Below are 26,831 nucleotides of genomic sequence, written 5' to 3' on the forward strand. Positions count from 1 at the left end.
ATCAGTGCTTGGCTTTTTTTTTAAGGTTTGATAGTGTGCATTAATATCTTACTAGTTACAACGAGCATAAAGTACATGTAAAACAGGATATGACCTGGAATTAGAAAAGTTTTCTTGGTGTGTAAGGAATAAAAATAATGGTTTTTTTATTTTCTTTTTTTTCTTGGACTTCATGCAGTCTATGAGTTGTTTCTAGGGTGTTCAGAGCTTTCTGGAGTGAGTATCCAATTATCAGTGACTGGATATTATATCTGTTCTTTTGTGACTGGGTTATCTCAATCTGGATGATATTCTCTAGATGCAGCCATTTTCTGACAAATTTCATTAAGTCATTGTTTCTGATAGCTGAGTAGTACTCCATTGTGTAAATATACCACAATTTTTGTATCCATTCATCTACTAAAGGACATCTGGGTTATTTCCAGGTTCTGGATATTACAAATAGAGTTGCTATGAATATTGTGGTCCATGTGTATTTGTTGTATATTGGAGCATCTCTGGGGTAGATGCCCAGAAGTGGAATAACTGTGTTCTCAGGTAGTACAATGTCCAATTTTCTGAGGAACGGCCAGACTGATTTCCAGAGTGGTTGTACCAGTTTTCAACCCCATCAACAGTGAAGAAGTGTTCCTCTTTCTCCACATCCTCGCCAGCATCTGCTGTCATCTGAAATTTTTGATCTTAGCCATTCTGACAGGTGTGAGGTGAAATCCCAAGATGTTTTGATTTGCATTTCCCTGATGGCTAATGATGTCGAGCACTTCCTTAGATGCTTCTCAGCCATTCCATATTCCTCAATTGAGAACTTTTTGTTTAGCTCTGTACCCCATTTTTTAATAAGGTTGTTTGATTCTCTGGTGTCTAGCTTCTTAAGTTCTTTGTATACCTTGGATATTAGGCCTCTATCTGATGTGGGGTTGGTAAAGATCTTTTCCCAATCTGTTGGCTGCCATTTTGTTTTCTTGACAGTGTCATTAGCCTTAAAGAAACTTTGCAATCTCATTAAGTCCCATTTGTCAATCTTTCACCTTAGAGCATGAGCCACCGGTGTTCTGTTCAGGAAATTTTCTCTTATGCCTATGTGTTCTAAGATTTTCCCTACTTTCTCATCTAATAGTTTCATTGTATCTGGTTTAATGTAGAGATCTTTGATCCACTTGCACCTGAGCTTTGTACAAGGAGATAAGTAAGGGTCTATTTTCATTCTTCTGCATGCTGAGTGCCAATTGGACCAACACCATTTGTTTAATAGGCTGTCTTTTCCATTGAATGCTTACAGCTTATTTATTAAAAATCAAGTGACCATATATGTGAGGGCTCATTTCTGGATCTTCTATTCTATTCCATTGATCCACATGCCTATCTCTGTACCAGTATGCAGTTTTTAGCACAATTGCCTTGTAATATAGCTTAAGGTCAGGGATAGTGATTCCCGCAGATGTTTTCTTGTTGAGGATGGATTTAGCTATTCTAGGTCTTTTGTTATTCCAGGTGAAATTGCACATTGCTCTTTCCAACTCAATGAAGAATTGGGTTGGTATTTTGATGGGGATTGCATTGAATCTGTAGATTGCTTTTGGTAAGATTGCCATTTTTACAATGTTTATCCTTCCAATCCATGAGCATGGGAAAGCTTTCCATTTTCTGAGATCTTCTTCGATTTCCTTCTTTAGAGGTTTGAAGTTCTTGTTATACAGGTACTTCACTTGCTTAGTTAGTGTCACACCAAGGTATTTCATATTTTTTTGTGACTCTTGTGAATGGTATCTTTTCCCTAATTTCTATCTACACATGTTTGTCCTTTGAGTAGAGGAAGGCTAATGATTTGGAAAATTGCTTCTTTAACCATCAATCTGATACTCTAAAGTCCCCCAAGTTCTCAATCAATATATTTCACTATTCCCTCGACAACAGCCTCCAGATAACCTATACCTAGTGAGGTACTTTTCTGGCTATATCCAAAAGGGTTTCTATGACTTTTTATCAATTAATGGAAATTTCTCCATGCTATTTTGAGTGCCAACTCAGCCAAGGTGTTATTTGCATTTGAAGCACCAAACTGAATCCTGTAATAATAAAGAACCATTTAATAATTCCATATATTTATCACCCCCTCAATCTCTTCCCTCCAAATGCAGACATTCCTCCATGACCATGACATCAGTGTGAACATTCCCCATGTTGTCTGCATGAGCTGTAATGTGAAATTTTCACCAGTGCACAACCATAGTTAGAGGAATATTCTACACAGTGGTTAATGTTCTGCTTGTATCAGGTGGTGTGCTTTTCGAAGACCATATACATTCTTTTTTCATTTAAACATTTAAATATTTTAATCCATCAAATAACCCACTAAAGTTCTGCCTCAGAGCTGTACTTTTTGGCTATTCATGGTGAAATTTAAAATGAATAGAATAGAAACTAAATTGAATTTATTCAGCATCTGCTAATTGATGACTTTTGTGTGTACTCAGTAAATAAAAATTAATTAAATTGGCATGCTGCACTCTTCCACCTACACTGTCACTTTCAGTCACAGAGAACCTATATCTGTGAACTACATCAATCACCCAAAATTCTGTGTGTGTGTGTGTGTGTGTGTGTGTGTGTGTGTGTGTGTGTACTCATATATAACATGGGTGAATGAATGTTTTATATTTCCTGATATCATGATATATCTATAAAACTTATATCCAAAAATTCTTGTCAAACACATGAAATAATAAAGATAAAATTCTTTGGAAGTAATAAACCCGGGGCAAATCTTTTTTTTTTTTTTTTTTTTTTTTGTTGTTCTGTTGGAGTGAAGAAATAGCTTTTTTCTCTGTACACTGAATCTTTTATTTGCAGAGTGGGTTACTAATCTGTGCTGTGTTTTCCCATGGAGGCTCGTATGCACCAACTGCACTAAAATAAACACAGTAGGAATTGCTATGAAAACCACAGGAAGTAGCAAGAAATACCATGTGCCATTGTCATTATCTGAACTGTTATTAGCAAACATCAGGCACATGTTCTTACCTCTTCAAATGTTCCCACCTAATAACTTAATCTCAGATTCCTTCCACACACTCTTCAGCCCTAATTATTAATATTATTCAAACTTTAAGTATTTATGTCATACAACTTTGTTTTTTATGAAAGAATATTTACAAATCTTTCGTCCCTCTCTTTTGGTTGCAATTTTAGTAGTTGATGCATGTACTTTTCTACACATCAATCTCTTTTCCTAAACCTGGTGCAGTGAATTCCAAACTGTTTATAAAGACCCTAATATGAACTGTACATTACATATTGACCTGTTCATGTGTACAACCTCTGTATACACACAAACACACACACACACACACATTTACAATGACAGATGCATTCATAAAACTGTTCTTAGCTCTCTCTCATGCAGTTCAGCCTTGTATTTCCACTTTAAATCTATTCTATTCTAATGTAGCTTTTTATTGAATAATTTATTTACATTTTGAATGTTATTGCATTTCCCGGTTTCTCCTCCAGAAAGCCCTTATCCCATTCCCCTTCCCCGGCTTCTATGAGGTGCTTCCCCATCCACCCATGCAATCCCTTCTGTCTCCCTACTCTAACATTCCCTTACACTGGGGCATCAAGCCTTCCATGACCAAGGGCCTCTCCTCCCATTGATGTCAGATAAATCATCCTCTGCTACATATCTGGCTAGAGTCATGGGTTCCTCTATGTGTACTCTTTGGTTGGTGGTTTAGTCTTTGCAAGCTCTGGGGTATGTGGTTGGTTAATATTGTTTGTCCTATGAGGTTGCAAACCCTCTCAGCTCCTTCAGTCCTTTAACTCTTCTATTGGGATTCCAGTTCTCAGGCCAATGGTTAGCTGTGAGCATCTGCATCTGTATTTGTCAGGCTCTGGCAGAGCCTCTCAGGAGACAGCTATATCAAACTCCTATCAGCAAGCACTTCTTGGCCTCTGCAATAGTCTCTAGGTTTGATGACTGCAGATGGAATAGATTTCCAGGTATGGCAGTCTCTAATTGGCCTTTCTGTCAGTCTCTGCTCTACTCTTTGTCCCTGCATTTCCTTTAGACAGAAGCAATTCTGGGTTAAAATTTTGGAAATGAGTGGAAAGCCCCATCCTTCAACCTCAGTCATGGCTAACCTTGGATATGCTCTCTACAGCTTTGCTCCCTCCTCTGTGGGGTATTTCAGCTAATTTCATCCCTGTGGGGTCCTGGGAGGCTCTTGTTTTCCTGGCATCTGGGACTTTCTGGTTGCTACCCCCACTTTCCCATCCCCCATAGCTACACACCTCTGTTCAATTTCTTGAACATCTGTAATTTCCTCCATTTCCTCCTATATCTGATTCTGCCCTTCCTTTTCACTTCCCCCTCCTTTCTTCCTGCTAAGTGCCTTCCACTCTCTACTTCCCTTGATTATTTTGTTCCCCTTTCTAAGTACGATTGAAGTATCTACTTTTTGGTCTTTCTTCCTCTTGAGTTTCATATGGTCTATGAGCTGTACCGTGTGTGTTCCAAGATCTTTGCCTAAGATCCACATATTAGTGAGTACATACCATGTGTACTCTTTTGTGACTGAGTTACCTCACTCAGGATAGTATTTTCCAGTTCCATCCATTTGCCTAAGAATTGTATCTTATTTAAATAACATTAATTCCTAACACCATATCTACCAAATGTTTTGACTAAATATTCAGATGAATAGTTAGCCTAATTCAACTAAAGTCAGTGCCAAAGTCCATTTGTATGAGTATATTTTCAGAACACTGTAATACAATTAAAAACATGAATTTTATCCTTAAATATTTAATCATACTCCAATGCATTTTATTATTTTGGATAAGAGACATTTAGTCACCTCTGTCAGTTGTAAATTGATGTAATTAAAACACATGTTTATGATATGAGGGAGATGCAAATAATTTTTTCCTGTGGAACTGAGCTTGCTGAAGCACCAAGAATCTTAGGAGAAATTCCTCATTCTTAGCATTTTATTTATTAATATATATATGTACATATATTACTTAATAGTTGTTTATTGAAATGATTCACAGTAGATCCTGTTTTAAATACTGTAGAAATTAAAGTAATACCATACTGCAACATCATCTATAAAAGCTGTGAAGGCTCCTTACTTTATTGGAATTAAACTAAAAATTTAACCAAGCCAGAATTTCAAAAGTTGTTTAAATTCACCAAAAAGTTGTGTGTGTTTGTGTGTGTGTGTGTGTGTGTGTGTGTGTGTGTGTGTGTGTGTGTGTGTGTGTTTTAATATAGTGGGGGTACATGTGTGTGTATGCAAGCCAGAGAACAATGTTTTCAAATGGGGTCTTTTACTCTCCCAATTAGAGTCCCTATATCAAGAGAAATAAAGTAGAGAAAAATCTAACATGAAACTCTGTCCTTCATACATACATGTGTGTGCACACATGCACACACACATACACAGTCATAAACATTACATATACATACATACAAACATAAATAAAGATCCAGGAGAAAACCAGAGCATAAATTAAAGAAAAAGCAACTGCAGAAAAGTTGAGCTAAATTGTATTAATCTTTAAGTTTCAGTAAAAGCAACTATTAAAGTCCCATGCAAAAAAAGCTGTACATCTTTGCTATTAGAACTCAACATGTTAAAATGAGTAGAAGCTTAGGGATTTGTGCTAAAGTTAAAGACAGATATATCTCAGACTAAACATAGGTGATTCCTTCTTGCTATTTGCTTCTTTTTCCAAAAACCCAACTAAATTTGAGATAAAAGTGAAAACATAGTCATTTCAGTAAAATGTGCACAGAAATAAACATCAAATGAAAACTCAAACAGTTCTAGTCATTTAAAAGTGTTCCAGCCTTTGCTGAATCTACTGTAACTTCAGACTAAAAAGAGTACTAACCTAAGCCAGAAACAGCAAACACAGAAAATGCAAACTTAATACCCTGAATACAACACAGATTCAGAAAAGGGAATGGGGTTGTCTGAACAGAAGAGTGTGTGATTAGCCATATCAACTAGAGTTGCACAGAAATCTTTACCCTATATTATACAGTCAGAACCTCAACCTTACTCAAGAAAATGCTGTCAGGTCGTTGTGTTTAGAGATCTGCATAGATTAATGGGGCAGAATGTGTGTGGTGATGTAAGATAAAGAAGAGCTAGAAGGACATTAGTAATCCTTCCAATGGCCTACATCTCTGAGTTTGGGAAACTGAAGGATGTTCTACTGTGAACTTTAAGCATTTCAGGAGAAAAACACAGACCAAAGCAGGTGGATGTCCTAATATGGAGAAATGAAACTTTCACTCATACATTAGCTCTATTAAATTAGTGGGAAAAAATAGTTATAGCCATAAATAAATGCATCTTTCAAATCTCATTAGAAAAGCTTCTGTTAGCAGTACACATTGATTAGCAAAGAGACTGGCCAATGCCCATCTCTACAGAGAACATGAATACTATACAACCCTTTCCCAAGGCTCAGATATCACTGTGAAGAAAGTAGAAGAGAGAATGTAAGAGGAGGTTGATGGCAAGACAAAATATGGACACAGCAGAGCAGCCGCACATCTGAACTTGCAGCCATTTTATCAGCTTATACAAACCTTTGCAATTAGAAGCCAGACCAATTACTAACACAGAGAGGGAGGCTGAGAACACAATTCTACCCCTAGATGTAGATATATTGGTAGTTGGTAGCTACTGGAAATGTCAATTTTTGTCTCAGAGTGTAGTTTCTAGAAAATTAACTACACTCTAGCAGGAAACAACATACCAATAGTACTTTGGATAGCACAAATTGCTCTCAATGTTTTTTTAAAAAGGCACAAAGTTGTATGGTAAGGGAAAGGGGGGTGGATCTGGGAAGTGTTGAGGAGGGCCAAATATGTAAAAAGAACCGATTCAGTAAAGTAAACAAGACTCACATCGGCTGTGCAGCTCCTGGTTGAGGGCTAAGAGGATAAATACTGCTGCCCAAAGTAGTTAGTGTTCTCCTTAAGTGATATTGGGAATTGCACTTTCAAGATAAGGCTGCTCAATAAGAAGATCTTCCTCCTGTATGTGTATAAACACACACACACACACACACACACACACACACACACACACACACACACACTTCCTACCAAGATATGTGAAAATCAACCCAAAAATGCAAGAATCACAAAAAGCAAGGAAACATCACTACTGAATCTCTGAAGTAAAGGATACTGAGATGGGCAATGGCAGATAAAAATCTCAAATTTTTTTATTTATAACAATGATCAATCTGAAAGAGAACAGAAACAATGAGGTCGACTCCATATAGACCTGGAGAAGAATGTTGGAAAATTAAAGGAAAAAGACAGGAAGTAAAAAATAATAATAAAACATCACAGAAATTGAGAGTTTGGAAGAAACAGTAAAGCTAGAAATGAAAGGTTCAATGACTATACATCTGGCAGAAGCTTCCTAGCACACCAGAAGCCAGGCCAGCACTCTGAACCCAAGGCCACTTCAGCCAGAAGAGCAGAGAGGAAACAGAAACCAAGAAATAAAATACCAATCTAAAAAGAGAAACCCAGAAATTGGCACCTAAACCTATAGTTACTCCAAATCTAGATGCCTAAATGTATGTCTAAGAACACAATCAACAGCCAGGACAATATATTATCACCGGAGCCCAGAAACCCCACTTCAGCAACCCATGAATATTCAGGGAAAACACAGTTAAAGCACAAGAAAAGAACCTTAAACCAACATTGTGCAAATCACAGTGTTCCTTAAGTAAGAAATGAATAAATCTCTTAAAGATGTCAAGAAAAAATGATCAAATAATTGGAGGAAACCAATAAATCCCTTGAAAAATATCAAGAATGCCAAGAAAAAATACATAAAGAGAAATAAAACTGTACATAACCTGAAACTGAAAATAGAGGCAGTAAATAAAAAAAAAAACATAAACTGAGGAAATTTTGGAATGGAAAATCTTGGTAAGTAAATAGCAACTACAAAGACAATCATCTTCAACAGACTACAGATGATGAACAAAAAAATCTCAGACTTTGAAGACAGGGTAGAAGAAATATATACATCTGTCAGAGAAAACATTCAAACTAAAAGAAAAAAAAGAAAAAGAAAAGAAAGAAAACAAAGAAACAAAAACTTCTGACATAAAACATCTAGAAAGTTTGAGACATTTTGAGAAGAACAAACCTAAGAATAATTTAAAGAAAAAAAGACTCCTAGCTCAAAGGCCCAAAAAATATTGTTTTAACTTTTATTGTTTCTTTGTGAATTTTACACACCCAATCCCACTCATCCCCCTTCCCTTCATATCTGCCTGCCCACCCTTGAAAACTCCCTTCAAAGAAAACCACACAAAAAACAAACAATAAAATAAAATTAAATTAAATTAAATAAAACAACAGTAAAAGAACATCTTGTTGTGGAATCTCTGGTGTGCCCCACAATATACCTCTTTGTTTATACATCTTTACTTGCTGGCTTCTTCTACACTATCAATTCCGGACATCTCTCAAGCATCCTGATGCTGCCCTGTGTTATAGAGATTCTGCAGATTTGGACATGCAGGACCAGCCAGTTTAAGTGCTCCAGCAGTTTACAGATATAGTAAATATTGGAATAGGCCAATTCAAAACCCTGTATCTAAACTTGGGTGGTAGTAAAATTGATTGGTTCAGCAGCTCTCCTATACCCACACCACCTCAGTCCAGCACTACCCTGGTGAGATCACCCTGTGCTGCAGCTGGCAAAGGTCAGGGCCATTTCTCCTATACTCATGGTTTTGGGAGTGGCTCACCCTTGCCTTTGCCACCAGTACCACCTCTACTGTGCTGCCTAGGCTAGAAATGAGGATTCACAGTCCAGCATGCTGCAGCCAGTAAAGAACAAGGTCAGGACTTAGGCTTACATGACCCCAGGATCAGCATTTCCACCTGCCATGGGCAGCAAGGAACAGGAGTGTGGGGGGAAGAAGGGATCTGTCCCTCTCCCAAGGAAGATGAAGAATATAGCTGTGCTATACAGTTATGGTTAAGGGTCCACTCTCCTAAATATTGCAGTCAATGAGGAGCAGAGCCAGGTCAAATATCCCTTGGATATCAACATTTTCCCAGATGGCAGCCCAGATCAGTGATGTCCTTTTGGTCCTTGGTAATAATATGAGCCATAGACATCTACACAAACTCTTGCTGCTGTATGGCCATAGAACCAGAAATGGCCCTCAGTGGAACCTTGAGCTAGGACTTCACCAGGTGGCAGAGCAAGCTACTCACATAAGTCTATTTATGTGCACCATGGAATCTCCCATTTTACCTCTCTTTGTACTGCTCAACTACTCCTCCTTTCTTTCTCTCCTTTTTCTTCAACACGTATTTGCATATCCTAGAGGCTTCTTCTGTAGGTAGGTCATGAGGCAGATAGGCCTCAGCATGTCTTATGCCTGTGCAAGCTGCATGGTGATGGATGGGTCTCAAGAAAATATTTTTAACAAAATCATAGAAGAAAAATTTCCTAACCTAAAAATGGACATTACTGTGATGGTTCAAAAAGTTTAGAGAATACCAAACAGATTGGAACAGATAAAAGAGACCCCTTGCCTTGCCACAAAATAATCAAAACAATAAACACACATAATAAAGAAGAAGAAACAAAATAAAATCTGCAAGAGAAAAAAGCCAAGTAGCATATAAAGTCAGACCTGGTAGAATTATTCTTCACTTCTCAATGGAGACAATAAATGCCAGAAAGGCCTGGACAGATGTGCTATAGATTCCAAGAGACCACAGATGTCAGTCCAGGCTACTATACTTAGAAAATTTCAATTACCATAAGTGAATAAAATTAAATATTCCATAATAAAATAAAATTTGAACAGTATCTATCCAAAAATCTATCCCTACAGAGGCTATTAGAAGAAAAACTCCAATCTAAGAAGAATAAATACACCAAAATAAAATAGAGGGGTGATAAATAATCTTACACCAGCACAGCTCATGGGAGAAACACACAAACACACACACACACACACACAGAGTACAACCATCACAAACTGCAACAAAGTAAAAGAAATTAAGTTATTGGTATCTGATACCAATGGACTCAATTCTCCAATAAAAAGGCACAGACTAACAGAATGAATGCAAAAATAGTGCACATCCTTCTGCTGCAGACAATAAATACACTTCAATATTAAAAGTAAACATTACCTTAGTGGTGTTAAAGGTTGGAAAAAATATTATCCAAGCAAATGGCCACAAGAAGCAAGGTGGTATAACTATTTTAATATCTAATAAAATAAACTTCAAACCAAAATTAATTAAAAGATATGTGGGTGGAAAGCCATTACATATTCATCAAAGAAAAAGTCAACCAAGATCATGTTTCAATTTTCAACATTTGTATCCCAAATATAAGGACACCTATATTGGTAAAAAAACATTTCTAAAGCTTAAGCCACATATCATCCCTAAAACATTAATAGTAGGAACTTCAATACCAAACTCTCACCAATGGACTCACTCATACACAAACTAAACAGAGAAATAATGGATTTGACAAACAACCAACTGGATCTAAAAGTATCTAAAGAACATTTCACAAACACAAAAGAATATACCTTCTTTTCAGAACTTTAAAAATACTCTCTAAAAGTTACCATATACTTAGTCACAAAGCATGTCTCAACAGGTAAAAGAAAACTGAAATAACTCTCTGCATCCTCTCAGAACACCGAGATTAAAGCTGGATTTCAACAATGACAAAAAGAACAGAAGCCTACAATTTCATGGAAACTTAACAATTCTATACTGAATGACTCCTGTGTCAGAGAAGAAAGAAAGAAGGAGATTAAAACTTCCTAGAATTCAAGGAAAATGAATGCATAACACATGCATACATACTTGTGGGACACAATGAAAGCATTACTAAGAGAAAAGTTTATAACACTAAGTGACTTCATAAAGATATCGGTGAGATAGCATACCAGCAACTTAATAGCTCACCTAAAAGCTCTATTTAAAAAAAAGAAAGAAATTTACCAAGAGGACTTGATGGTAGAAAATAGTCAAACTCAGGGCTTCAATCAATAAAATAAAAACGAAGAGAACAATACAAACAATTTAAAGAGCTGGTTCTTTGAGAAAATCAACAAGGTGGACAAATTATTATCTAAAGTAGCTAAAAGACACAGAGAAAATATCTAAATCAGCAAAATCAGAACTGAAAAGGGGGCCATAACAACAGACACTGAGGAAATCCAAATATAAAGAATCATTACTTCATACTTCAAAAATTTTTAATCTACAAAACTGAAAAATCTAAAAGAAAAGGACAATTTTGTTCATAGAAACCACTTTCTAAAGTAAAATCAAGATCAGATAAACAATTTAAATAGGCCTATAACCCCAAGGAAATATAAGTAGCTATTTAAAGTCTCCCAACAACAACAATAAAAGCTGCTGAGGGCCAAATGGTTTTAGCACAAAATTTTACCATACTTTCAAAGAAGAGCTAATACCAATACTTGCTAAATTATTCCATGAAATAGAAACAGAAGGAACATTGTCATATTCATTTTGAGACCACTGTCTCTCTGATACCCAAACTGTACAAAGATTTCATAAAGAAAGAGAATTACAGACCACAATTATGAAAATAAATGTGGAAATACTTGATAAAATGCTTGTGGAACAAATCCAAGAACACATCCAAAAGATATTCTACCATGAGCAAATTGACTTCATCCCAGAGATAGAGATGATTCATCATACATAAATTGATAAATATACTCCACCATAGAAACAGCATGAAAGAAAAAAATAAAAAAGAATATCATTTCATTAGGTAATGAAAAATTCTTTAACAATGTCCACTGCCCATTCTTGATAAAAGTCTTGGAGATAGAGGGGATAATGAAATATAATAAAGGCAATTTATAGCAAGCCATTTGCCAGTAACAAATGTAACAGAAAAACTCAAAACAATTCCACTATAATCAGGAACAAAGCAAGGCTGCCCACTCTCTCCATATCTATTCACTGTAGTACTTAAAGTTCCAGCTAGAGAAATAAGACAACTAAAGGAGATTCAAGTTAGAAAGAAAGAAATCAAATAATATTATTTGCAGATAATATGACTGTATGCATAAGTGATCCTCAAAATTCTACCATGGAATTTCTAGAGATGATAAACACCATCATCAAACTGGATAAAAACATCAATCCATCAATCAATGAAAACAAAAACAACAACAACAGCAAACCCCTGCAGCCCTCATATATACAAATGACAAAGGAGCAGAGAAAATAATCAGGGAAACAGCACCCTTAAAATAGCAACAAAAATATAAAATAACTTGGTGGTAACTCTGACTAATAAAGTAAATGATCTGTATAATAAAACTTCAAGTCTTTGAAGAAGGAAATTAAAGGAGATATCAGAATATGGAAAGATCTCCCATGCCCATAGATTGGTAGGATTGACACAGTATAAATGGCCAATTTACCAAAAGCAATCTACAGTTCCAAGCAATGCCCATCAAAACTCCAACACAATACTTTACATTTCTTGAAAATCAATTTGATATGGAAAAACAGAACTCCAGGATAGCTAAAATAATTCTACATAATAAGAGAACATCAGATGTATTACCATTCCTGATTTCAAAGTGTACTACAGAATAATAGTAATAAAAATGACATAATATTGGCAAAAACCACATACACTGATCAATGGAATAAATCTGAAAAAGTAGGTCTAGATCCACACACTTATGAACACTTGATTTTTGGCAAGGGGGCCAGAAATAACAAACAGTGGGGAAAAAAAAGCATCTTCAACAAATGGTGCTAGTCTAATGGGATGTCAGTTTGTAGAATAACACAAATCGATTCACATATATCACCCTACACAAAACTCAAGTCCAAATGGATCACAGTATTCAACATTAAATCAGAAACACTGAATTTGATAGAAGGTAAAAAATGGAAAATATCCTTGAATATATTGGCACAAAGTTAACTTTCTGAACAGAACAGCAATAGCAAAGGCACTAAACTCAACAATTAATAAATGGAACGTCATGAAGCAGAAAAGCTTCTGTACGACAGAGAACATGGTTGATAGGACACAACAGCAACCTAGGGAATAGGAAAATATTTTCACCCACTCCACACACATCTGACAGAGAGCTAATATCCAAAAATATATAAAGAATTCAAGAACTAGACATCAACAAACTAAATAATCCAATTTAAAAAATGAGCTACAGACCTAAACAGAGAATCAGCAGAGGAATCTCAAATGGCTGAGAAATACCAGGAATGGGTAAAGATTTAAATAGGAGAAATGAGGTAGAGAGAATGGAGGTAGTGAGTACTAGTAGAGACAACTGGAATTTGGAGACACTTGGGGGGGGGAGTGAGGTACAAACCTAGTGCAATGGAAACTCCATGAACTCTATGAGGATGGCACTAGTGAAGATTAACAGTAATGCGAGACTCGGATTCTGAACTGGCCATCTTCTGTAACCAGGAAAGATCAAAAGTGGAGGGAGTGGAACACCAACTAGCCCAAAACAAATCAGACTTACAGTTTGTCATGCCTTTAGGATGTGCTGGGACTGGCATATAGCGTAACCACCATCAAAAACTTCATCCAGCAACTGATGGGAGCAGACAGAGTCCTATAGGCAAATATTAGACAGAGTTCTAGGATCCCTATGGAGAAAGGGAAGGGAGAATTAGAGGAGCCAGTGAAATCATAGGCAGCCCAAGAATATGGTCCACAGATTCAACTGACTAGGACATAATGGGATCACAGAAATCAGGAAGCCTATATGGGTCTGACCTAGGTCCTCTGCATTTAGGTTATGACTAAATTGATGAGTTTTCTTGAAGAATTCTTAACAGTGGATCATGGGTTGTCTCTTATTCTTTGGCATGCCTCTAGGATTTTTTTCTTCTACTGGTTTGCCTAGTTAAACTATGATGTGAGAATATGTGCATAGTTTTATTGTGTGCTGTATTTGGTTAATGCCCTTGGAAGGCCTTCTCCTTTCTGAGGGTAGGTGAAGTGGGATGGATCTGGAGGAACAAAAGATATAGGGGAGATTCCTTGGGAAGGTGTGGGAGAGAAAACTGCAATCAGGATGCAATAAAAGAGAGAACCATTAATATTTATTTAAAAAGCTAAATGAATCAAATGCAAACACAGTAGAAAATATAGCCTATAGAATAAAGCAAGGAGAAAAAAGGAACAATATTTAAAAAAAACCACTACATTCAAATGTAAATAAGGGAAAAAGTAAATGACTATGGCAAGTGTCCAAAACCTCATAGATATAATCAAAAGATGTAACCTTTAAAACTACTAGGCAGAAGAGCTGAGAGAAACATCAAAGGTATAGCAACTCTATTCAATAAAAAAAATGTATCATATTGAGAAGAAAAAAACAGATTCAACACAATAGGCTTCTGGTAACCTCAAACAGACATAATCAAAGAAGAACTTCTCCATGACAGATTATATTGAAGATGTTTAAAGTACAATGAAACAGTAATAACTGTAAGAAAATAAATGTCATCTCACCCACAGAAGCAGGAACATCAGCATAATGCCAGATTTCCCATCAGCCATTGTCAAGATCCATCAAGTATGGAATGCTATTTCAAGCCCTGAAAGTAAATAACTATCAAACAAGAGTAACATCGATGAAGGTATCTTTTGAAATTGACAGAGAAATAGTAGCATTTTGAAACAAGAATAATCTAAGATAGTTTATCATCACCAAAACAGCACCACAAAAGGTACTGAAAGGAATATTATATACAGAAGAAAAGGGGGGAGGAGGAGGAGGAGAAGAAGAAGAAGAAAGTTTCAACATAAAAGCACAAGAAAAGTTCAGAGGCTGACTTAAAGGAGAACTAGGAAGGAATCCATCATGACTACCACAGAAAACTAGCAAATTCCTGACACTTATGTGGAGAAAGTAAAGAACAAACAAAAATGGGATCAACTAGAGAACAAACAACAAGCTTACAGTGATTCATAACATATATCAATGATAAGCAGAAGTGTGAAGTGACTTCAACTCATAAATACAGAAACATAGAAAGAGTAAGTGGATATAAAATCTGGATCCAATTGACTTATGCTTCCCAGGTAGGATGGGCATTGTTTCTCCCACCTTTCGTATTTCTTAGCTACCTGTAGCTCCTTGTGTAGGGTTAGTATTCCTAGGCTCCACCACAGCCATGTTAGCATGTATATTTTGTTGTCCTTGTTAAGCTAATGTTTCAAAAAAAAGTATGTATTTCAAAAACATATATACCCCACTGTTAAGAGTGCCCAAAGACTGAGTGACAAAAGGATGAAAGACTTCGATGAGAGCAGAAAGTTGACTGTAAACACAGTTCCACTGGTAAAGTACTTACTGTACAATGATGGGGATCTGAGTTCAGATTCCTTTCTAGTTTCATATTTTGGCTATGATAAAATACTATGACAAGAAGTATCATAGGAAAAAGGATTATTCAGGTTCACAATTAAGTTTATTTCCAAAAGTATGTCATAGTGAAGGGGCTTCACTCTTCACATCATATCCACAGTCAAGAGCAGTGACAAACAAATGCATGCATCTTGCTTGCTTGCTGGCTGGCTGGCTTGTGCTCAGCTCAGGTTCTCTTTTGTCCAATCCATGGACCTTTTTGTCTATGAAATAGTGATACTATACCTCTCCAGCCCTGCTATGTGCAGTCTACAGCGTCTCTCTTAGGCTTAGGTTGGTTCAACTGTATACTTTAAGCTTTCTTTGGACGACATCTCATGGTACTGGCATCTCCAATAACATGTCTTTACTGTCACTGAGGCTTTACATTTATAACATCATTCAGTGGCTTTCAGACCCTCTACACAGAACCACTTCAGCTACACTGCACCATGCTCTAATCTTTTAATTCTGTTTAGTTGTGTTTTGTAACTTGATACTTGTATTTACATATGATAGTTGCATTGCTATAATTTAAAATTAAAAACATTGACAATACTTCTCAGTTTTTATTTATATTGTGATAGGATAGTATAAAGCAAAACTAATAGTTTCCTAAAGAATTTTAAATGTTGAAAAGAGAAGAGGAGGAGGGAGAGGGAGGTTCTCTGTGATGGGGGAATAGGGAAAGGGCAGCTTTTGATGTAAATAAGTAAATAAGTTTAAAAAGAAAAGAAAAATCCTATGGCCAAAGACTTAGTAAATACAAGTAACATTATACAAACTGAGCATGTTGTATTTAGAAATATATGTGAATATGCATATATGCATGAAACAACAATGAATTAAAGAGGCCATAAATTTGAAAAAAAGAGCAAGGAAGGTTATTTGTGAGATATTAAATGGAGAAAAGAAAAGAAAATTATATAAAAGAAATAATAAATTTGAAATAACTTAGGGAAGATGCACTCAGAGCCAGCATTAACACATTAACACAAGCGGAGAACAAAGGGTGATATAAATATTATTTCAAAAAATAAAAGAATTTATCTATTTGATTTGGAATATATACAAAAATAAGTTTAGTTAGGCAATCTACATACAATTTCTCTTTTTCAAAGCATTTTATTGATTCTCTATGAATTTCACATGATGCACTCCAGTCCTACTCATTTTTCTCTTGCTTTATACCTGCTCTTCACCCTCGAAACCTCCACCACTCCCTAAGATAAAAAAAAATCTTGTGGAGGCTGTAGTGTGTCATAGTGCCACAACATACCCTTTGTCCAGACTTCTTTGCTTGCATATGTTCACTTTAATGAGTCATTGCTCTGGTTCAAGACCTCTGGCTTCTGCTACAGTATAAATACTGAAAGCTCACTGGGCTTCCGTTTAGTTATCCTGGTTTTGCCCTGTGTCATAGAGATCCTCAAGGTTTGGATCTGTAGAACTAGTTCCTTCATGTGATCCAGCAGTTCATCAATGGGTAGATCTTAGCTGATGGGGTATCTGAGTAGGTCAATAGGGCCAGTAGCCAGGTCTTCTTCACCCACACTATCAAGGGGAGCTCTCCAACACTGCCCTGGCTAGCTCATCCAATGTCTGAGCCAACAAAGGGCAGGGACAACCCTCCCACTCTCATGCCCTTGCTTCTCAGGTGAGATGCAGACAAGGAGCTGAGCCGGCAGTTCAGTTTGCAAGTGAGGGGAAAATAGGAGAGAGCATCTCTTCGTTGTCTATACCTCCACATAGCAAGGACAGCCCTCCCATGCTCACACCCTCAGAAATGGCTCACTTGCAACTCCTGCAACCAGAACCACCTCTAGTGTGCTGCATAAGCAAGGCAGCTGTGCTGAAGGGCAGGAACAGCTCTCCGTTCATGCTTTCAGGGCCAGCTCTCCCACAAGGCCAAGGTAAATGGTGTGTCCAGTTCTGCAGAATCTTGAACTTAAACAGTCCTGAGCTGCAGCCCAGACCAGGGATATCCACCTGGCCTTTGTGGGTAACAGATTACTGCTGCTGCAGGACCACAGACCCAGATATTGCCCTCAATGCCAGGATAGGCCAGGACCTCACCATAGCCTTAGTTGGTATTACCAGTTACTCACATCAGGGTGTTCCTCCCTACCCTCGAGTATCCAGTTCTGCATCCCTTTATTATACACAGTTCTTCTTCTCTTTCTCTTCCATTTGTTCAACTCTTACTCGCTCATCTTAGTGGCATCTGGGGCCTCTGGTTGTCTATGGTCTGTAAAAGTAGATTTCATTTACCTGATGTTATTGTTTCTCCGAGGCTTACTGCTGAATCAGCTCATCCTTTCTAGCTCTTTCTGAACTCTGGATCACTGATTCAACTCAAACATTCTGGCTCAAATTCCTCTCTAAGCTGACTGATTCAACCTGGCTTCTCTCAGCTTCTCTCTGAATTGCTCTGCCTGGCCTCAAACTAACTTTGGAAATTTGCTCCAATCTTCTGGCTTCAACTGCCTCTGCCTACCTGCACGGAACTGCATGAACTCACAAATGACCTCAGCTCCACTGCACTGTACTTACTGCACTGACTCTTTACTCCTGATTCTTTCTTTCTGTGATGCTCTTAACTAATTGCTCTTTCCTGTGCTGGTCTCATGAGAGTTAGGTATACCACATCTCTGACTCATTATGTCAGATCTTTCTCTGTTTTGTCACTTTACCTATGCCTCAATTAGATGTCACTTTCAAACATAGATGCTTCCTTCTACAAATTAATCTTACCTTAAAGGTGTAGTAAAGACATGTCTATATTCTAGCCAGAGGAATTGAAAGTGTGTGGTATGTCTGAATTCTAGCTTGATCACACAGACCTAGATTTTTTGCATATGATCCTTGCCCTTAACAGCCATAAAAATGAATTAAAATTCTCTACGAGGGTTGTCTCATGAGTAATCATGGAAGTTCTCTTTCTTGCCTGTTCAGTGTACCACTGGGCAGAGGTGCGGTCTGGCATGGTCTGCTACCTGGCCTGCACAGTGCAAGACAGGTGGTTATTTGGGGCTTACTTTCCACATGAGCCACACAGCCTGGGTGCTCATCTCGTACACATAGTTTCTAACAAGACATTGCTGACATAGAAAATACTCAACAGTCATTTGCCTTGATTTTACAATAGGAATTGAGAGTCTTAGAACTTGGAATTTAAAATCATGACCTTAGTATGCATGAACTGTGAATAGAAAGCTATAGAGACTATGCAGTGTTAGTAACCACACACATCCAGTACATGCAAATAAATGTATGCCTGTCATTTTAAAGATTCTGAGATGAATTTGATCTACAAAAAACATCAAGGCTGCTTTCATCTTGATTTCATCTCAGATACCCAATGTTGAATTCTACCTTGTAATAAACATGAGAACTTTTCAGCTCTTTCAATTGACCAGGTCTGAGAAAGAAAATGGAAATATTCCAGCCAATTAAAATAACCGACTTTAAAATAACTTAGAAAAAAAAGAGCTCTGAGACAAAGCTTGTTTATTTGCAGGACACAAGCCTTCTTCACACAGAAGTCAAAATAGCAGGGTAGAATTTTGCACCCATATCAGAATTTCATTCATAAAAGCATCATTAACCATTAACCATCTCAGGTACAAGAAATTAATTATAGTTTCCAGTAAAGAGCAGTAAATTAACACACACACACACACACACACACACACACACACACACACACACACACACATGCACACATACATACACAGAAACACAAACTTGGGAGCCGTTCCCAGTATAGGGGAGACTTCCTTTCTGAAATTCAGAGAAACGCCCTGTGAACCCTTGTTACCTCAACTTTCACTATTTAAGATGGGCCCTTGATTTGCTGAAGAGATTTCTGCTTCTTGCAGTTCCAACCTTAAGGTAGAGCTCTCTCAAATGCCTTTCAGGATTCCCTCCACAGTAAATTCCAGAACCACAAAACTTAACAAATTATATTTGAACAAAAAATAAAAAATATTTATTAACTAATAAAAAACTTAACACAAGTTCACTTGATGTTGGGAGTGCTATCTTTTTAATATCATTCTGTGTAAAATTACTGATGGCAGTAAATATGGTAGATAAGTTTCCTAGGCATAATGTAAGAGTTAATGGAGTTGGGTTTGAGAAAGTCAATATGTTAAATTGAGTTAGGAAGAAAATTCCCACTACAAGCATTGTGCTTAGGTGAAGAAGAACTGAGAGGGGATAAAATGTAGTGACAGAACTGCTTATGATTCTGATATCTGGTTTTGTGGGGATGGGCAAAGGACTTCTGCATAAATGTGCCTTAATTTCCATTTACACAAATAGAAATGATCTTTCTTCTTCTTGCCACAGGTTCACTGAGCATCAAGTAAAGTTCTGCATGTAACACTCCTTATAAACTGTAAGGTGGCTTACAAATACACAAAACTTGATTATTGGAGTTGGAGAGAGAGTGTGTCAATAAAGCATTTTCCTTGAAAACACAAAGAACTAGGTTCCATCCTAGACCCCAGTGGGGTGCAGGGAAGCAGAATAGTGCTCACTTGTAATCCCATCCTGGGGAGGTATGAACAGATGCTAACAGAATTCATCAGATGAGGTCCAGGTCAGGACGAGACTCAAAAATAGGAAAGGAAAGAGAGAGGGGAGGGAGGGAGGGAGGGAGAGAGGAAGGAAGAGAGGGAGAGGGGGAAGGAGGAGGAGAAGGAGGAAAATGAGGAGGAGGAGGGAGGGAGGGATGGAAGGAGGGAGGGAGGGAAGAAGGAAGAAAGAGAGAAGGACTTGGAACCTAAGAACCTAAGGCTTGTGAACTGGCATCAAAGGCTTTACTCTGACCTCCACATATGTATACACACAAACCTTTTATGCAAGATAATGCACTCGAATGCGCCACTCACACACACACACAGACACACAAAGTGGGACTGATAAGTACTACTGTGATACTAATATATACTCCAATAGCATACGGTCAAGGCTCACCATAGACCCACACTAGAGAAGAGAAAACTAATAAATTTGTATCATATTTTTGAATGAAGTAAGACAGGAAAAGCACATATGGGTTTCTCAAATAAAGCAATACATCTTACTTCTCCTTATGAAAGTTTGATGGTCTCAAAGAAAATGTGAGAAGCATTCTACAAAATACTTAACATAAATCGTTCCCTTTTTGCACCATTTGGCAGGAGCTACCTAAATATCCTTTAACCTTAATCATGGGAATATGACTATTGGTCTGAAATAAAGCATCACCTGCCATGACCCTCATGGAGCAGGCTTACAGGATGCCATGAAGAATTGCAGGAATGGTTTTGGGATATCTAACACATGAAGATAAACCATCACAACCACAATACCTGTAAGTTAAGCACTGGTTTTCAGTGCTCTCTTTAAATCATCTTAACCTCCTTGTTTCTTCAGATATGCATAACAGATTCCTCAGAAAAACAAGGAAATGATAGGTTAGAGATATGTCTGCCCTACTCCTGGGAACTCTAGGGTTTAGGCTTGAGGTAGATGATGACAATGAATTCATGGTAGATAATGGCAACCACAAGATGGCAAGAATGGGTAGCAAAGCCCTTCTTCTAACCTTCACCTGAAGCAATTGAAATGATGGTGGGAATGATAAGTGTATAGGAGAGGACCATAATGTGAGCTCATAAAAGAGGCCTATCATGTGAGCACATAGGAGAGGACTACCATGTGACTACATAGGACAGGACTGCCATGAAAGCACATAGGACAGAACAATCGTGTGAGCACATAGAAAAAAAAAAAACATCATGTGAGCACATAAGAGAGGCCAATCATGTAAAAACATAGGAGAGGCCCATGGTGTGAGCACATAGGAGAATAAAATCTTGTAAAAACTTAGGAGAAGACCATCATGGGAGCACATAAGAAAGGCCTATCATGTGAACACATAAGTGAGGAATATCATGTGAGCACATAGTAAAGAACCATCATGCAAACATTTAAAAGAGGACCATCATGTGAGTACGTAAGAGAGGAATATCATGTGAGCACATAGAAGACTAATATGTCTGTGGTTAGAACATGAACACACAGAACAATAAAGTTGTTTCATTGAGAGTTGTATCTGTGCAAACCCACTTAAGGAGAAGTCTCATATCGCATGATAAAGTGATCACAAGAGCGTGGACAAATAACAGACATTACCTGTAACTGTGATGCTCAGACTAACTTCCAGTGACAGATGCCAGTTAAGACTGACCCTTTGCACTTCACAAGTAGAATCCTGAAGAGAGTGGCCTTAACCTGATTGCCATCTCTCTCTCTCTCTCTCTCTCTCTCTCTCTCTCTCTCTCTCTCTCTCTCTCTCTCTCTCTCTCTCTCTCTCTCTCTCTCTCTCTCTCATATACCTGCTGAACCCTGTGAGTTGAATTACTTTTCAGCCTCCTCAGATATTTTGCTGTTATAATAAAAAGCTAATAAACATAATTCACAATTTGTGTTCTTCAAGGAGGAAACAGTATTTAAAGAGAAGCAGGGAGCACAGCAGTCAAAGTGGAGTAGGCAGCCACAAACTCAGGATTAAAGGTTATTTCCTCCAGCTCTTATCCCTGTAGCCATGGACGTGTTACTTAGCTTCTGTTTCTTAGTCTCCATCTCTAAATTGGGCTTAATTATAGTCATCTGCACAGAGCTACACGTATTCAATTAATAAATGCATCAGAGTTCTTTAGAAAATTGCCTGGAATATAATATATGCTACACAGTAAGTCCTAAGTGTATAAAAATTGGCAGCCTCCATCAGCAGAGATAGTGAAGGTAGAGTGTCATACCAAAAATCATCCCCAAAGATCATTTAAGAGAGGAACTAGAGGATAACTCTAAAGGACAGTAATCATATTAAGTTTGCACAAATATAAGTTTATAACTCATTTAAAGTGATTAGACAGGTAATTACATGACTCTGTAAGATCAGCAATAATGCTGACGACAGATCTGAATGGGAAGGGAAATCCCCAAAGGAGAGTTTTAACTAATTTGTCATCTATCAAATATTTTCTGTTCACTTCCTATGTGCTAGGTCTATGAACTCAATCCCTACTTCACTAATACAAAACAGTTGCTCAATAATTGTTTATTAAAAGAATAATTAATTAGAAAATGCTCACTTTTTTGCCTCATTGGATAATTAAGAAGGAAGAGAATGTAGAAATGCAGTGCAGAGAAAAGGGTATTTTGATGGGAGAGAGTACAGGATACTATAAAGGAGTAAAGGTACTTAACACAAGCTTACGACTGGATAACTCTGAGCATTACCTAAGACAATAAGAGCAAAGGGAGTGATGTGTGCACACTGGGCACATAAAGATAGAGGAAGCAAAATTTACAAGGTACCAAAGAAGTAAGAGAATCATTACAGCTCACTGGTCCAATATAGAAAACTTGGATCCAGAGATTATGTGACTATTTTCATTTCACCTCGAACAAACCCAGACCTGTCTAGAAAAAAATTTTACTCATCTATAAAATGAGTAATGTTATTACTTACCTCATGAGAGTATTTGAATCTCCAAACAGTTGGAAATAATAACATCTCAAAATGTTGGCTCCAGTGATTATATTCTTTATTAACTAGGATTATGTTCTGTTTGAGAAATAAAGCAAGATTCCAAATAAGGCAGGAGCTGCATGACTCTTAAGTAATCTTAAGATATTGAGTCTAGTAAGATTTTAATGCATACTATCAAACCTTTAAAACAATCAAGTACTGACAAAAATATATTCATATAGTTGTATTCCAAAATGCACTTAAAAATCTCTCTTTTTTTAAAAATAAAGTTGTTGTAAGGGGGAAAAGATATTGACTTCATGGGATCTCTTCTAAAGAGAAAGCCAGCTGCTGGAAGTGCCTTGATATGTGGGTCTCTCCAAACTCAAACATGGAATTTGACTGAATTAAGTATGTTATGGTGTACCTCCCAGCTTTGTGAGTTGACTGAGTCTGTATTAGTTTTTCTCAAACCATGAATGATTACATTGAAGTGGATCACACCTCTTCCCCTCTGTCACTCAGAAGCCTTTGCCTATGTTCTTGGGTATTTCCTTGCCTGCCTCTGCATCCTCCAGCAGAAACGAAGAAACTCACCCTCTCCGTGTGAAGGTGGCACATGATCTCCATGAAGGCTTCTGTTTTTTTACATCTTTATGGAACCCATTGTCTTAAACATCTCTTTGCCAATATAAATTTAGAAATAGCTCATTGTGGCTTCAAATCTCACTCTCCTTTTCTTTAATAACTAAGAAAACTTTGTGTTTTAAGTAACATCTCTGCCCTCACTTTTCTGATGTATTGTTTTCCATTTCAGTGGAAAATTACCTGCTTCTCCCTGCCAGCTGCAAAGAGACTCCTATCACTTACTTCCATTAGGTCTCTATTTTACAAGATTTGAAGAATCTATACATTTCTATGAAGACAAACAACCATTTATCTTTACATTTTGCATCTATCTCTAATTTACCCAAGAACAAAAGTTCCTTTTAAAGGCTCAAATGTTGAAGACAGCTTTTAATTTTTTGAAAGCACAAATAGACTACATTTTCTTTTATACAGCAAGAGATTAGAGAGCCTTTTGCTGAATATATCTCTGTGCAAACACTACACATCTTTCCTCCCATAGGTGATGCTGAATGCTTTTTTATACTGTTTTTACAGAGTAGGGTATTTACCCCTATCATATACCACACACAATGAACCCTATACCCTATTTTGGTTTTATTACACATATTAAAACTTATTGTGGTAATTTTACTTGACTCTCCCTGCCTTTCTATACATCTTTCAAACATAACATTGGCTGCCTTGTTCCAAATGATCATTTTAAAAATGTTTGTATCACAAATAGCCTTGGAAGATAGAAATGCATCTCCCTCTGGAGTACATGGCAAGCAAGCTCAAAGCACATTATAGCTGACTCCAGTTCCAAAAAGCCACAACTTCCACTTTTCTAATACAATTTACTGCAACGCAGATACGCTGCCTACATTGAAATAAAATAGTGGAGCTTTACGTTTTCCATGGAGATTCACAAGCAGGAGAAATGTTATCTGAAAAATAAAAGGCTTAGGAAAATTTGCATTTTTCCTTCCTAGTACATACTTATACATGGTGCAGGAGACTAGAATGAGAGGGTCAAATGGAGAAGGGAAGAAATAGACAGTAAAGGAGGAAATGCAAGGAAGAACAACTAAAAATCTAACAGCCATTCAAATGTCATATGGAAACAATACAGTAGAAGCCTCTTCCAATACATGCATATATGAAAGGAATCTTAATCAAACCACCAGATAATGGGAAAAACAAAGCTCTAAATGGACATTTCTAGCCACCAAATGAAACCTCCAGTGCTGGGAACAGTTGTATATAATCACATTAACAAAAAGAGGCTCATGGAAACCCCCAAAACCACACAAACTGTTCTCAAGGTTATTGGGTACTTCCCGGCAGTATGACTGAAGACAACGTGTGTGTGTGTGTGTGTGTGTGTGTGTGTGTGTGTGTGTGTGTGTGTGTTTATACTGAACATGGAAGTAGAGCTCATGTCTATCTAAATTCTTAACCCCTCTTGACTAATGTCTCTGGTACTGGACAGTACTCTGCACACTACCAGAGGAGAAGGGCAAACACCAACCAGTTTCAAATTCTTTGAGCAACAATGGTGACCCAGATGCAATATACACTAGTGCAGTAGTGTCAGAAGACTTGATTGGTGGTGTATCTGGGAGAGAACAAATTACCAGTGCTCTGCTAAAGGAATACAGCTTTAAAATGACTCAATGACATTCTGCTATACACAGAATGTCTTGCTCAGTCATCACCAGATGCTTCCCCCTTGTAGTAGATGGGAACAAAGACAGAAAAGCACAGCTATATGCTGTGTGGAGAATGAGATACCATGAAACACTGAACCCGAAATGCAATGTCTCCATCAGATTCCTTGACTCACGTCTCAGGATACTCTGAAGAAGGGGAGGAGGAGAGATTGTAAGATCCAGTACACATGGAAGACACTAAGGAAACAAGGTCTAGTTACAACAAGACTGACACACAAATGAACTTAGAGACTGTGGCAGCATGCCCAGAGCCTGCACAAGTCTAAACTAGATGGGGTCCTGGTGTTGAGGGGAAAGTGTAAGTAAGTCCCCAGAAGCTATCATCAATTGATAATCACTTACAAAAGAAACATTAGTTTTCTCTAATGTAGTCTCACTGATAATACAAACCTCCAGCCCAGCAGTGAATGGCCAACTCAAAAGAAGCTCAGTGGTGGTATTAAAAGTTTTTGTTTCATAATACTTTGAGCATTTTTCTCACTGTATAGAACTTTTGCAAATATATTACAGTTTCCAGCTTTTTTCCTATGTGTGTTCTGTGCATATAGATGTGTATATCTCCACATCTGTATTCATTGCTTTTGTTCTTCCTTTGGCATATTTTATGTTTGTTTTATTTTGTCTTATTTCGATTTGGTTGTTTGCTTGTATTGTATGCTTTTGTAGGTGCCTGTTTGTTTGTTTGTTTGTTTGTTTGTTTTTTCACAGAAAAAAAGAAAAAGAAATGGTGCAGGTGCAGCCACAAGTGGGAAGGATCTGGGAGGGGCTGGGGGAGAAAACTGTAATCAGAATATCAAATTCAATAAAAAAAATAGAGTTCACATACAAAACCAAAAGACTCTCAAGTTCACCTCCCACTACCAATCCTCTTCTTCACGTAATCCCAGAAACCTTGCAGCAAAATGTGCAGCCACCAGAAAATTCTTAGAAAAATCCTATCCGGGAAAATGGAAGGTGTCAATGATAATCTGATTTTCACCCTGATGTACTGTATACACAGGCGTATTCCCAGAACAATTAGTAGGCTCCTTCCTTGGTAACTGATAGACAGACAGGGTTATTTCTATGGACGTAGGCCATACCAAGACAAAAACTCTGGAATACAAAAGAAAACTGAAAAAGAAAACAGCACATAAAAGAGGAAAGGTGTGTGTGTGTGTGTGTGTGTGTGTGTGTGTGTGTGTGTGTGTGTGTGTGTGTACAATATCTGTAATGAAGTAAGAAATAAAAATGTGCCCAGGAAATAAAATTAGGCTTTTATGAAATGAAATATCTGGAAAATAAGACTATTCATTCCATTAATAAAGTCATAAAGTTGAAGATAGCAAGTTTCCCAGAAAGTGCAGTAAAAAGGAAAATGATAGAAAATTGGAAACAAAGTACCTAACAAAGCAGCAACCAGGAGTATTGACAGAAGGAGGCATCATGATCAACAACTGCATATCCTAGAACAAGAACTAGAAGAAAAAAAA

The sequence above is a fragment of the Micromys minutus genome (genome assembly GCF_963924665.1).
Source record: "Micromys minutus genome assembly, chromosome: 1".
Lineage (NCBI taxonomy): Eukaryota > Metazoa > Chordata > Mammalia > Rodentia > Muridae > Micromys > Micromys minutus.